Source organism: Artemia franciscana, chromosome 4, assembly GCF_032884065.1.
Source record: "Artemia franciscana chromosome 4, ASM3288406v1, whole genome shotgun sequence".
Taxonomy (NCBI): Eukaryota; Metazoa; Arthropoda; class Branchiopoda; order Anostraca; family Artemiidae; genus Artemia; species Artemia franciscana.
The window spans coordinates 969,983-982,391 of NC_088866.1; the positions used below are offsets into that span (position 1 = coordinate 969,983).

General features: G+C 35.5%; 1 protein-coding gene across 6 annotated transcripts in view; it reads right to left on the reverse strand.

Moving 5' to 3' along the window:
• Positions 1 to 12,409, reverse strand: part of LOC136025840 (uncharacterized) — a 151,500-nt gene that overhangs the window by 55,824 nt on the left and 83,267 nt on the right. The gene's annotated exons all lie outside the window — the stretch shown is intronic.

Consider the following 12,409-nt stretch of genomic DNA (forward strand, 5'->3'; position numbering starts at 1 on the left):
GTCACTTAAAATGGCACTAGAACTTTTCATTTCCGTTAGAATGAGCCCTCTTGCGACATTCTAGGACCACTTGGTCGATAAGATGACCCCTGGAAAAAGAAACAAAAAAAAAACAACAAACAAACAAATAAACACACACCCGTGATTTGTCTTCTGGCAAAAAATACAAAATTCCACATTTTTTAGATAGGAGCTTGAAATTTTTGCTATAGAGTTCTCTGATATACCGAATGCGATAGTGTTATTTTCGTTAAGATTCTATGACTTTTAGGGGATGTTTATCCCTTTTTTCCAAAATAGGGCAAATTTTCTCAGGCTCGTAACTTTTGATGAGAAAGATTAAATTAATTGAAACTTATATATTTAGAATCAGCGTAAAAATTCGATTCTTTTGATGTATCTTTTAGCATCAAAATTCCGTTTTTTAGAGTTTCGTTTACTATTGAGCCGGGTTGCCCCTTACTACAGTTCCTTACCACGAACTGTTTGAAAAGAAAATAATTCGGTATTTCGGGGCTTCTGACATTATAACTCCTTTGCGGAAGTTAGGCTCAAAATTGAAAAGGGATTATATTTTTTCTCTGGGCCCCTTCCACCTCTTAATTCGTTTATTTTCCCGTTAGTTTTCACCTGTTTTCGCTTTATAGTTGTGTTATCTCTTAGCAGTTCTTTCGTTAGTTGAGTTATGGTTGTGGTATATATGTTTTATCGCTCGTATAGTTGTGTTATTTTCAAATTATACTCCATAATAGAGAAGCTCCGAACACCCAGCATTGTATATTAAGCTCTTAATTTGACGTTTTTTTCTAACGTGACCAGATTCGTCCTGCGCCCCTTTCATTGATTTTTTCCCCCATGGCATATTTCTCCAAGGAAAGATCCTCCCACATAGCCCCCTCCCTCAACCCTACCCCCAAAACCAAAAAAATCCCCCTGAAAACGTCTGTACACTTCCCAATAACCATTATTATATGTAAACACCGGTTGAAGTTTGTAACTTGCAACCCCTCCCCCAGGGACTGTTGGGGAGTAAGTCATCCCCAAAAACATAGTTATTATGATTTTCAACTATGCTAAACAAAATGGCTATCTCAAAATTTTGATCCGTTGACTTTAGGAAACAAATGAGCGTGGGAGGGGGCCTAGATGCCCTCCAATCTTTTTGGTCACTTAAAAAGGGCACTAGAACTTTTCATTTCCGTTAGAATGAGCCCTATTGCGACATTCTAGGACCACTTGGTCGATACGATGACCCCTGGGAAAAAAACAAAAAAACAAAAAAACACGCACCCGTGATTTGTCTTCTGGCAAAAAAATACAAAATTCCACGTTTTTTAGATAGGAGCTTGAAATTTTTGCTATAGAGTTCTCTGATATACCGAATGCGATAGTGTTATTTTCGTTAAGATTCTATGACTTTTAGGGGATGTTTCTCCCTTTTTTCCAAAATAGGGCAAATTTTCTCAGGCTCGTAACTTTTGATGACAAAGACTAAATTAATTGAAACTTATATATTTAGAATCAGCGTAAAAATTCGATTCTTTTGATGTATCTTTTAGCATCAAAATTCCGTTTTTTAGAGTTTCGTTTACTATTGAGCCAGGTCGCCCCTTACTACAGTTCCTTACCACGAACTGTTTGAAAAGAAAATAATTCGGTATTTCGGGGCTTCTGACATTATTACTCCTTTGTGGAAGTTAGCTCAAAATTGAAAAAGGATTATATTTTTTCTCTGGGCCGCTTCCACCTCTTAGTTCGTTTATTTTCCCGTTAGTTTTCACCTGTTTTCGCTTTATAGTTGTGTTATCTCTTAGCAGTTCTTTCGTTAGTTGAGTTATGGTTGTGGTATATATGTTTTATCGCTCGTATAGTTGTGTTATTTTCAAATTATACTCCATAATAGAGAGGCTCCGAACAACCAGCATTGTATATTAAGCTCTTAATTTGACGTTTTTTTCTAACGTGACCAGATTCGTCCTGCGCCCTTTTCATTGAATTGTTTCCCCCATGGCATATTTCTCCAAGGAAAGATCCTCCCACATAGCCCCCTCCCTCAACCCTACCCCCAAAACCAAAAAAATCCCCCTGAAAACGTCTGTACACTTCCCAATAACCATTATTATATGTAAACACCGGTTGAAGTTTGTAACTTGCAATCCCTCCCCTAGGGACTGTGGGGGAGTAAGTCATCCACAAAAATATAGTTCTTATGATTTTCGACTATGCTAAACAAAATGGCTATCTCAAAATTTTGATCCGTTGACTTTGGGAAAAAAATGAGCGTGGGAGGGGGCCTAGATGCCCTCCAATCTTTTTGGTCACTTAAAAAGGGCACTAGAACTTTTCATTTCCGTTAGAATGAGCCCTCTTGCGACATTCTAGGACCACTTGGTCGATACGATGACCCCTGGGGAAAAAAAAAAAACAACAAACAAACAAATAAACACGCACCCGTGATTTGTCTTCTGGTAAAAAATGCAAAATTCCACATTTTTGTAGATAGGAGCTTGAAACTTCTACGGTAGGGTTCTCTGATACGCTGAATCTGATGGTGTCATTTTCGTTAAGATCCTACGACTTTTAGGGGGTGTTTCCCCCTATTTTCCTAAATAAGGCAAATTTTCTCAGGTTCATAACTTTTGATGGCTAAGACTAAACTTGATGAAACTTATATATTTAAAATCAGCATTAAAATGTGATTCTTTTGATGTAGCTATTGATATCAAAATTCAATTTTTTAGAGTTTTGGTTACTATTGAGCCGGATCGCTCCTTACTACAGTTCGTTACCACGAACTGTTTGAAAAATATACGTAACTTAAGAATTAACTTACGTAACAAACTTTCATAATCTTATATTTTTATTATGTATACGAGGGGGTTTGTACCCTCGTTAATACCTCGCTCTTTACGCTAAATCTTAAGTTTTGTCCCAATTCTTTAAGAATGACCCTTGAATCAGAAAGGCCGTAGAATAAATAGTTAAAATTACAAAAAAATACTTTAGCATAAAGAGCGAGGTATTTATCTCCTCCTAAATACCTCGCTCTTTATGCTAAAGTATTTTTGGAACCCCTCATATGCGTAATAATCTCTGTTCGTTTTAAGTATCAATGCTACTCCTTCCTTTCATTTGAAAAAACGTTTTCATGTTTATTTTTCATGGTTTTCTTATAGTAATGCTAGAAAATCCTGCGCCTGCGCATTGAATTTTTCTTCCCCCATGACAGATTCCTCCAAGGAAAGATCCTACAACATAGCCCCCTCCCCTCAGCCCCACCCCCAAACAAAATAAAATCCCCAGGAAAACGTCTGTACACTTCCCAATAACCATTACTATATGTAAACACTGGTCAAAGTTTGTAACTTGCAGCCCCTCCCCCAGGGATTGTGGGGGAGTACGTCATCCCCAAAGACATAGTTATTATGGTTTTCGACTATGGTGAACAAAATGGCTATCTCAAAATTTTGATTCGTTGACTTTGGAAAAAAATGAGCGTGGGAGGGGGCCTAGATGCCCTCCAATTTTTTTGGTCACTTAAAAAGGGCACTAGAACTTTACATTTCCGTTAGAATGAGCCCTCTTGCGACATTCTAGGACCACTTGGTCGATACGATGACCCCTGGGAAAAAGAAAAAAAAAACAAACAAACAAATAAACACGCACCCGTGATTTGTCTTCTGGCAAAAAATACAAAATTCCAAATTTTTGTAGATAGGAGCTTGAAACTTCGACAGTAGGGTTCTCTAATACGCTAAATTTGATGGTGTCATTTTCGTTAAGATTCTACGACTTTTAGGGGGTGTTTCCCCCTATTTTCTTAAATAAGGCAAATTTTCTCAGGCTCGTAACTTTTAATGGGTAAGACTGAACTTGATGAAACTTATATATTTAAAATCAGCATTAAAATGCGATTCTTTTGATGTAGCTATTGATATCAAAATTCAACTTTTTAGAGTTTTGATTACTATTGAGCCGGGTTGCTCCTTAATACAGTTCGTTACCACGAACTGTTTGATTATGTGCAAGAAAGGCCCAGATCTATCCCTCAATGCTGACCCATCCCATGGTATTAGGTCCTTATTGGCTTGGAGTCACAAATACTTCGGGCATCCACCACCTCCTCCTGCAGATTATTATGAAGCAAATTGAGACAGGTCAAAATTGTATATAAATAGCTATAGACCCCAGGTGACAGCAAACTACCAATCAAAACAGACGATAAAAAAGAAATCAGTTGCTCTACTGTGGCAGGCCAAACCACTACGTGGCAAAATGTCACACCAGGATACAAAATGAGGGTCTAATGCACAATAGGACAACCTCATTTTGACTGCAAGGCTTAAGAAGCCTAAGTAGAAATAGGTCAAATAACTACGTGGCAGGCACCCAGGCATAACCCAATCAGGCAGCCTATCAGGTACTTAGGAGTCAGGCAGTAAATCATACTTTTAGTCAAGAAATACAACTGAAGAATATTGGGAAACCCCTCCAAATAATTAGCCAAATAACAGTGAACATTTAAACGAAGATATCGGCCTATGAGGATCGCCAGATACGTTCTTTTCTTAAAATCCCTATATAGTTTAGAATGTTGTAATGCAGAGAGAAATAGCGATCTACAGATTTAACCTTGTTTAAGATTAAATAAAAAATACAAGTTTTTTTAACTGAAAGTAAAGAGCGACGTTAAAACTTAAAACAAACAGAAATTACTTCGTATATGAAAGGGGCTGCTTCCTCATCTTTACGCTAAAGTTTAACTCTTTCTCTCAACTCTTCTTTTTAAAACAGTAAAAAATTTTAGCGCAAAAAGCAAGGCGTTGATGAGGAAGCAGCCCCTTTCATATACGAAGTAATTTCTGTTCGTTTTAAGTTTTAATGTCTCTCCTTACTTTCAGTTAAAAAAACTTGTTTTTTTATTTAATTTCTGAACGTTTTTGAATCAATGCAGGTTTTGAATTTGGCTCTCCGCAGAGGAGTAATTAAAACAAAATTTGCATATTTTTTTTTGGGGGGGGGGGGACTAAATGGCTTTCTCATAGTTTTGATCGAATGATTTTGAGAAATAAAAGAGCGGGGGAGGAAGCCTAGTTGCCCTCCGATTTTTTGGCTATTTAAAAAGGCAACTAGAACTTTTAATTTTTTACGATGTTTTTATTAGTAAAAGATATACGTAACTTATAAATTACCCTACGTAACGAACTTTTGTGTTCTCATGTTTTTATTACATATATGAGGGGGTCAACCCCCCTCGTTAGTACCTCGCTCTTTATACTAAAGCTTAAATTTTGTCCCAATTCATTAACAATGACCCCTGAATCACAAAAGCCGTAAAATAAATAGTTGAAATTGAGCCACTCATATGCGCTATAATTTTTGTTCGTTTTAAGTTTTAATGCTGCTCCTTACTTCCAGCTGAAAAAACTTTTTCATATTTATATTTTCATTGTTTTTTTTTTAAATAATGCTAGAAAATCCTGCGCTCCCTTCATGGAAATTTTATTCACCCATGAAAAATTCCTCAATGGAAAGTTCCCTAAACATATCCCCCTCTTCTCAACCCCACCCCCAACCATAAAATCCCCCTGAAAACGTCTGTACACTTCCCAATAACCATTACTATATGTAAGCACTAGTCAAAGTTTGTAACTTGTAGCCCCTCCCACGGGGACTGTTGGGGAGTAAGTCGTCCCCAAAGACATAGTTATAAGTTGTTTTGACTACGCTGAATAAAATGGTTATCTCAGAATTTTGATCCGTTGACATTGGGAAAATAATTAGTTTGGGATTATTTTCCCACGCTGCCCTCCAATTTTTATGGTCACTTAAAAAGTGCACTACAACTTTTCATTTCCGTTAGAATGAGCCCTTTCGCAACATTCTAGAACCACTGGGTCGATACGATCACCCCTGGGGAAAGAAAAAAAAACAACCCAAACAAATAAATACGCATCCGTGATCTGCCTTCAGGAAAAAAAAACAAAATTCCACATTTTTGCAGATAGGAGCTTGAAACTCCTACAATAGGGTTCTCTGATACGCTGAATCTGATGGTGTGATACATTAAGATTCTATGACGTTTAGGGGAGTTTTCCCCCTATTTTCTAAAATAAGGCAAATTTTCTCAGGCTCGTACCTTTTGATGGGTAAGAGTAAACTTGATGAAAGTCATATATTTAAAATCAGCATTAAAAATGTGATTCTTTTGATGTAGCTATTGGTATCAAAATTCCACATTTTAGAGTCTTGGTTACTATTGAGCCGGGTCGCTCCTTACTACAGTTCGTTACCACGAACAGTTTGATTAAGTGTTTTCAAAATTTACCATGATTGATCGATACAGGGGCTTCACCCTCCCTAATTAGAAAAGGTATTTTTATGAAGCTCCCTGATAATGTGCATAATTTAATAAGTAGATTTTAAAGTGCCCTCACCTGAGTTACAGGTCATAAGCTCACGTTTTTAGGAAAATGGCCCTTAAAATTTAGCATAGGAATACGAATACCAAGGTAAAAACAATAGCATGCAAACAGATACCTTTCGATTTCTTGAACTTGATTTCTTATACTGTTTCGATTAAGTGAACTTGAAAATATAGGATTCTATGGGACTCAATATCAAATAATATTGCAAACAATATTGCCAAACGAAACGCAATTACTAGACAAGTTGTCAAGCAGTGGAAAATAATAATATTGACCCCGAAAATAATTTAAAGTTGGATGAGAAGATAACTCTCCAAAGAGGGACACAACTCAAATTTTAGTGACGGAATATACTAAAAATAGTACGTTTGAAACAATTGACGCCACAATAAGAGGATATAATCTAAAAGGCTACCCCAAGTTTTTAGGAGAGTCAAATAGTAAAAATCGATAAAAGAATAGCATATCTAAAGGTAACTGAGAATTGACAGGGTTAAATTAAACAAAGTAACCATGGGATCGGTTGAAAAAATTTCAATTACAGATGTTAAACCTATAGGCAGTCTGGAATTAAGCATAAATCCGACAAGTAAATTAAAAGGCAAACAGCAATAAAACCACAGCAGTAAGAAAATTATGGAATGACAAAAAAGAACTTTTAAATGTTTTATTTAATTCATTTGGCAGAAAACTTTAAAGTTCAAGTTTGAATTATTTTATAGAGCTATGAATGAGCTTTTTCGAGAAATAAAGCTGATTACGGATTGACAAATTTAATTACAAACAAGATACCAACAAAATGGCCCCCAATCAGAAAGCATCCGTATTGACAGTTAAAAATCTGTTAGTTTACAACAAAAAGTTTACTATCTATTCAAAAATAAATGCATCACATTTAAAAAAATAGTGAATTATTAGGAACATAATTATACAGAAGGCACAAAACCAAGACTGGAAAAAATGCCTGATAAGGACTTGGAACCTGAGCATTCTGATTCAAAATTTGTCGGTCTACTAAATGAACTACGACTTCAGTTAATCAAACATAGTCTATTGGATTTTGAAGGGCCATAATTGCGTAACCTACAGCCCCTTTCCCAGGGACTTGGTAGGGTCGTGTTATCACCAAAAGAATAATTATTTTACCTTATTCAGCAAATAGTTTTGTAATTGGCAAGTATACAAATTTGAGTTAATTAAAGTTTCTATTGTGAAGAGTGAGCACCTTAAACTATATTTAGTAAAGCTGAACTTTGCAAAAAGGAAGAGGGGAGGGGGTACGTCAAGGACTAGTCATGGGAAATTTCGAAATCCAATTATTTATTAATTTTTTAGTTTCTTTTCTTCCTCTCAAGAGATTCAATATCTTAAAAATCCTTTTCCGAGCCTTAATGTCGGCTGACCTTGTTAAAGATAAAGAGTCCATAGCGATTTCTCCCAAAGGACTAGTTAAGATGGAAACCTATGAAATCTAACAGATGGTGGAAAATTTAAAAAAACACATAGATATGAGCAACAATTTTTAAATGAGCCGTTAAATATATCTCTAAGATGGTGTTGGTGCCTGCAAGCCCTGTTAGTGTTGAAGTAGCCAGTTGGCGAGCAGATGATTTATCAAACTTACCAAGGGGGTTCGGAAAGGGAGCATATGGGAAGGGCTCTTGTAAACCTCCAATAAATTATAGTTTAAATATAACTATTACAATGGGACCATTTTATACTTCTAAGCTTTTATACTTGACAAGGAGCACCAAAAACGCCGTTCTAGTCCTATGTGACACATACAGGTGGTATAACTGATAAATAATAACGTAGATATGAGCAATAGCTTTCAAAAGAGCCTTTAAACATCTGTGAAAGAAATTATAGTGCCCCACTAGCCCCAGCTTTTCCACTTGAGACATGGTACTTGCAGATAGTGAAACTTATAGGAAGAACTTAGATATGAATAATACCTTTTATATGAACTATTAAACGTCTGTCTACGATGCTGTGGTAGCCCGTTAGGGCAGCCCCTTGAGAAATGGCATAAATAGTGCCATTTTTAGTGTCAAATGCACTTTAAGGGGGTGGAAATTATAAAAAGCACATAGAGATGAGAAATTGCTTATAAATGAGCGTTTAAATGAACGTTCTGGTAACCCGCTAGCCCTGGAAAAAAAGGGCAGAGATCACTACTACCAATGCAAAAAGTGATTTTCCTTATTGCTTAAGGTGAGGGACTGTAATTCCCTTGTACAAAGTTTTCGACCATGCTAGTTCCATCGTACGCTTTCATTTTGATCTGACGCCATTTTTGAGAGGTTCGAACTTTTTTTTAAATCACCATAATTTTTTTTTTACAATAAACTTTTACTTTCAAGATGAACCGAAATAATAGTTACCATTTTTCAGCACAAAACACTAATTTTACCCCCAAGGGAGAAAAAGCTACGACTTAAAATTCTGAGTTTCTCCCAGTTTCCGAGGTAGTATTGCCGTGCGGCAGTGCGTTCCTTCCTTAAGACACACGAAGTATATGCGAAATAAACGATTAATATTATTGCTTTATTTTAAAGTGTCATTTAAGTTATTTAATTCATTTGAGGCTTGATAAGAATAATGTAGAGTGATTTATGCTTTCGCATTGTCTATTAAAGAGGAGAGCGACTTGATATCTGAGTAGAAGGGGAGGAGTTTGCCCGGATACCAAAAATAGCATTTTCATACTTAATTTGATTCTTTTAGTGAAGGAATAGATATGTTACAAAGGAAATTTCAACTGACGCATGGGTAGAAACTAATGTGTTACCTCCCTGTATTCCCAGAATATTTTTGGTATAACCATAAATTTTTCCCTAGGGCTTTAGGAAAGACTGTCCAAACAGAGGGGTGGTGGTTATGGAATAGAAATTATTTATCACAATATGTGAAAAATTGGAAGAGTTCATTGTTGCGCATTTGCATTGACAGTACGAATTTTTGTTAAAACATTTAGAAGCAAACAGGTGTCAAACAGTTCGTGGTAACGAACTGTAGTAAGGAGCGACCCGGCTCAATAGTAACCAAAACTGTAAAAAATAGAATTTTGATACCAATACATACAGCAAAAGAATCGCATTTTAATGCTGATTTTAAATATATAAGTTTCATCAAGTTTAGTCTTAACCATCAAAAGTTACGAGCCTGAGAAAATTTGCGTTATTTTAGAAAATAGGGGGAAAGCCCCCTAGAAGTAATAGAATTTTGACGAAAATCACACCATCAGATTCAGCGTATCAGAGAACCCTACTGTAAAAGTTTCAAGCTCCTATCTACAAAAATGTGGAATTTTGTATTTTTTGCCAGAAGGCAGATCACGGATGCGTGTTTATTTGTTTTTTTGTTTTTTTTTTTGTTTTGTTTTTTCCCAGGGGTGATCGTATCGACCCAGTTGTCCTAGAATGTTGCAAGAGGACTCATTCTAACGGAAATGAAAAGTTCTAGTGCCCTTTTTAAGTGACCAAAAAATTGGAGGGCACTTAGGCCCCCTACCACGCTAATTATTTGACCAAAGTCAACAGATCAAAATTCTGAGATAGCCATTTTATTCAGCGTAGTCGAAAAACCTTATAACTATGTCTTTGGGGACGACTTACTTCCCCACAGTCCCCGTGGGAGGGGCAACAAGTTACAAACTTTGACCAATGCTTACATATAGTAATGGTTATAGGGAAGTGTACAGGCGTTTTCAGGAGGATTTTTTTGGTTGGGGGAGGGGTTGAGAAGAGGGGGATATGCTGGGGGAACTTTCCATCGATAGTTTGTCATGGGGGAAGAAAATCTCCATGAAGGGAGCGCAGGATTTACTAGCATTATTTAAAAAAAAAATGAAAAAATAAATATGAAAAAGTACTTTCAGCTGGAAGTAAGGAGCAGCATTAAAACTTAAAACAAACAGAAATTATTACCCATTTGAGGGGCTCACCTCCTCCTAATACCTCGCTCTTTACGCTGAAGTATTTTTAGTAATTTCAACTATTTATTCTACGGCTTTTGTGATTCTGGGGTCATTCTTAATGAATTGGGACAAAATTTAAGCTTTAGTGTAAAGAGCGAGGATCTGACAAGGGGGGAACCCCCTCATATATGTAATAAAAATATGAGAATACAAAAGTTCTTTACGTAAGCTAATTTATAAGTTACGTAAATCTTTTAATAATAAAAATATTCGTAAAAAATTAAAAATTCTAGTTGCCTTTTTAATTAACCAAAAAATCGGAGGGCAACTAGACTTCCTCCCCCGCTCTTTTTTTCTCAAAATCATTCGATCAAAATTATGAGAAAGCCATTTAGCCAAAAAAAAAATGGAAATTTCGTTTTAATTATTCCTCGGCGGAGAGCCAAAATCAAAACATGCATTGATTCAAAAACGTCCAGAAATTAAATAAAAAAAAACAAGTTTTTTTAACTGAAAGTAAGGAGTGACATTAAAACTTAAAACGACCAGAAATTACTTCGTATATGAAAGAGGCTGCTTCCTCATCAACGCCCCGCTCTTTACGCTAAAGTTTTTTACTGTTTTAAAAAGAAGAATTGAGAGAAAGAGTCAAACTTTAGCGTAAAGAGCGAGGCGTTGATGAGGAAGCAGCCTCTTTCATATACGAAGTAATTTCTGGTCGTTTTAAGTTTTAATGTCACTCCTTACTTTCAGTTAAAAAAACTTGTTTTTTTTATTTAATCATCTTCAAAAGTCAATTTATCCGCTTTTCTAAGGGGATTCTACAAATCATTTTATCACACTATCGTTTACCCATATATAATAACAATAATAATAAAATAATAATAAATAATTTTTACCCTTTGTCATCACATCACAAAAATGTACTAGAAGAGTATGAAAAAAAACGAAAGAAGTTAGAAAAAATGAAGAAAAAATTAAAAGCAAAAAAAAGGGCAAACAAGCCAAAAAGGAATAATAAAAATTATACAGTAATGTGACCTGAACATTCAACGCAGAAAGAAAAAAAAGCAGAAAACTGAGGTTTCAACCGAACTATCAGTTTACTAAACCGTATATTGTGGATGGTTAAGTGGAAAGTCGGATATTTTAATAGACCTGTCGTCAAAACGAGCTGATAATTTGTCAATCTTTTCATATGAAAAACATAGGATTTTTTACTAATATTAGGTAAAAAACAATTTTTTTTTAAACTGAAAGCAAGGAGCGACATTAAAACTTAAAACGAACAGAAATTATTCCGTATACGAAAGGGGCTGCCCCCTCCTCAACACCTCGCTCTTAAAGTGTTTTATTGTTTTAAAAAATAGAGTTGTGAGAAATAGTCAAACTTTAGCGTAAATAGCATGGTGTTGAGGGGAGGGGGTCCTGTCATATATGGAATAATTTTTGTTCGTTTTAAGTTTTAATGTTGCTCCTTAATTTCAGTTAAAAAAATGTTTATTATTTAATTTTTGAACGTTTTGAATTAATGCTGGTTTGGATTTTGGCTCACCGTACATGAATAGTTAAAATGAAATTTGCACATTAATTTTACTTTTTTGGCTAGACGGCTTTCTCGAAATTTTGATCGGAAGATTTTTAGAATCAAAGGGGCGGAGGAAGGAAGCCCTCCAGTTTCTTGGCTTCTTAAAAAGGGCACTAGAACTTTTAATTTTATTTATGAACGTTTTTGTTAGTAATAAATAAACGTAACTTACGAATTAACTTACGTGTCAAATTTCTATATTCGTATATGTTTATTACCTGAACTAAGGTGTTCATCCCCAAATCAATACCTCGCTCTATACGCTAATGTTCAAATTTTGTTCCAATTCCTTAAGAATGGCCCCTTAATCACAAAGCTTGTTTGATTAGAATAAATAGCTCTTATGAAAGTACTTACAGAGACTTTAGGGTAAAGAGCGGGGTATTGACTAGGGGCGAAAATCCCTCATATACGTAATAACTTCTGTTCGTATTAAGTTTTGATGTTTCTCCTTACTTTCAGTTGAAAAAAAAC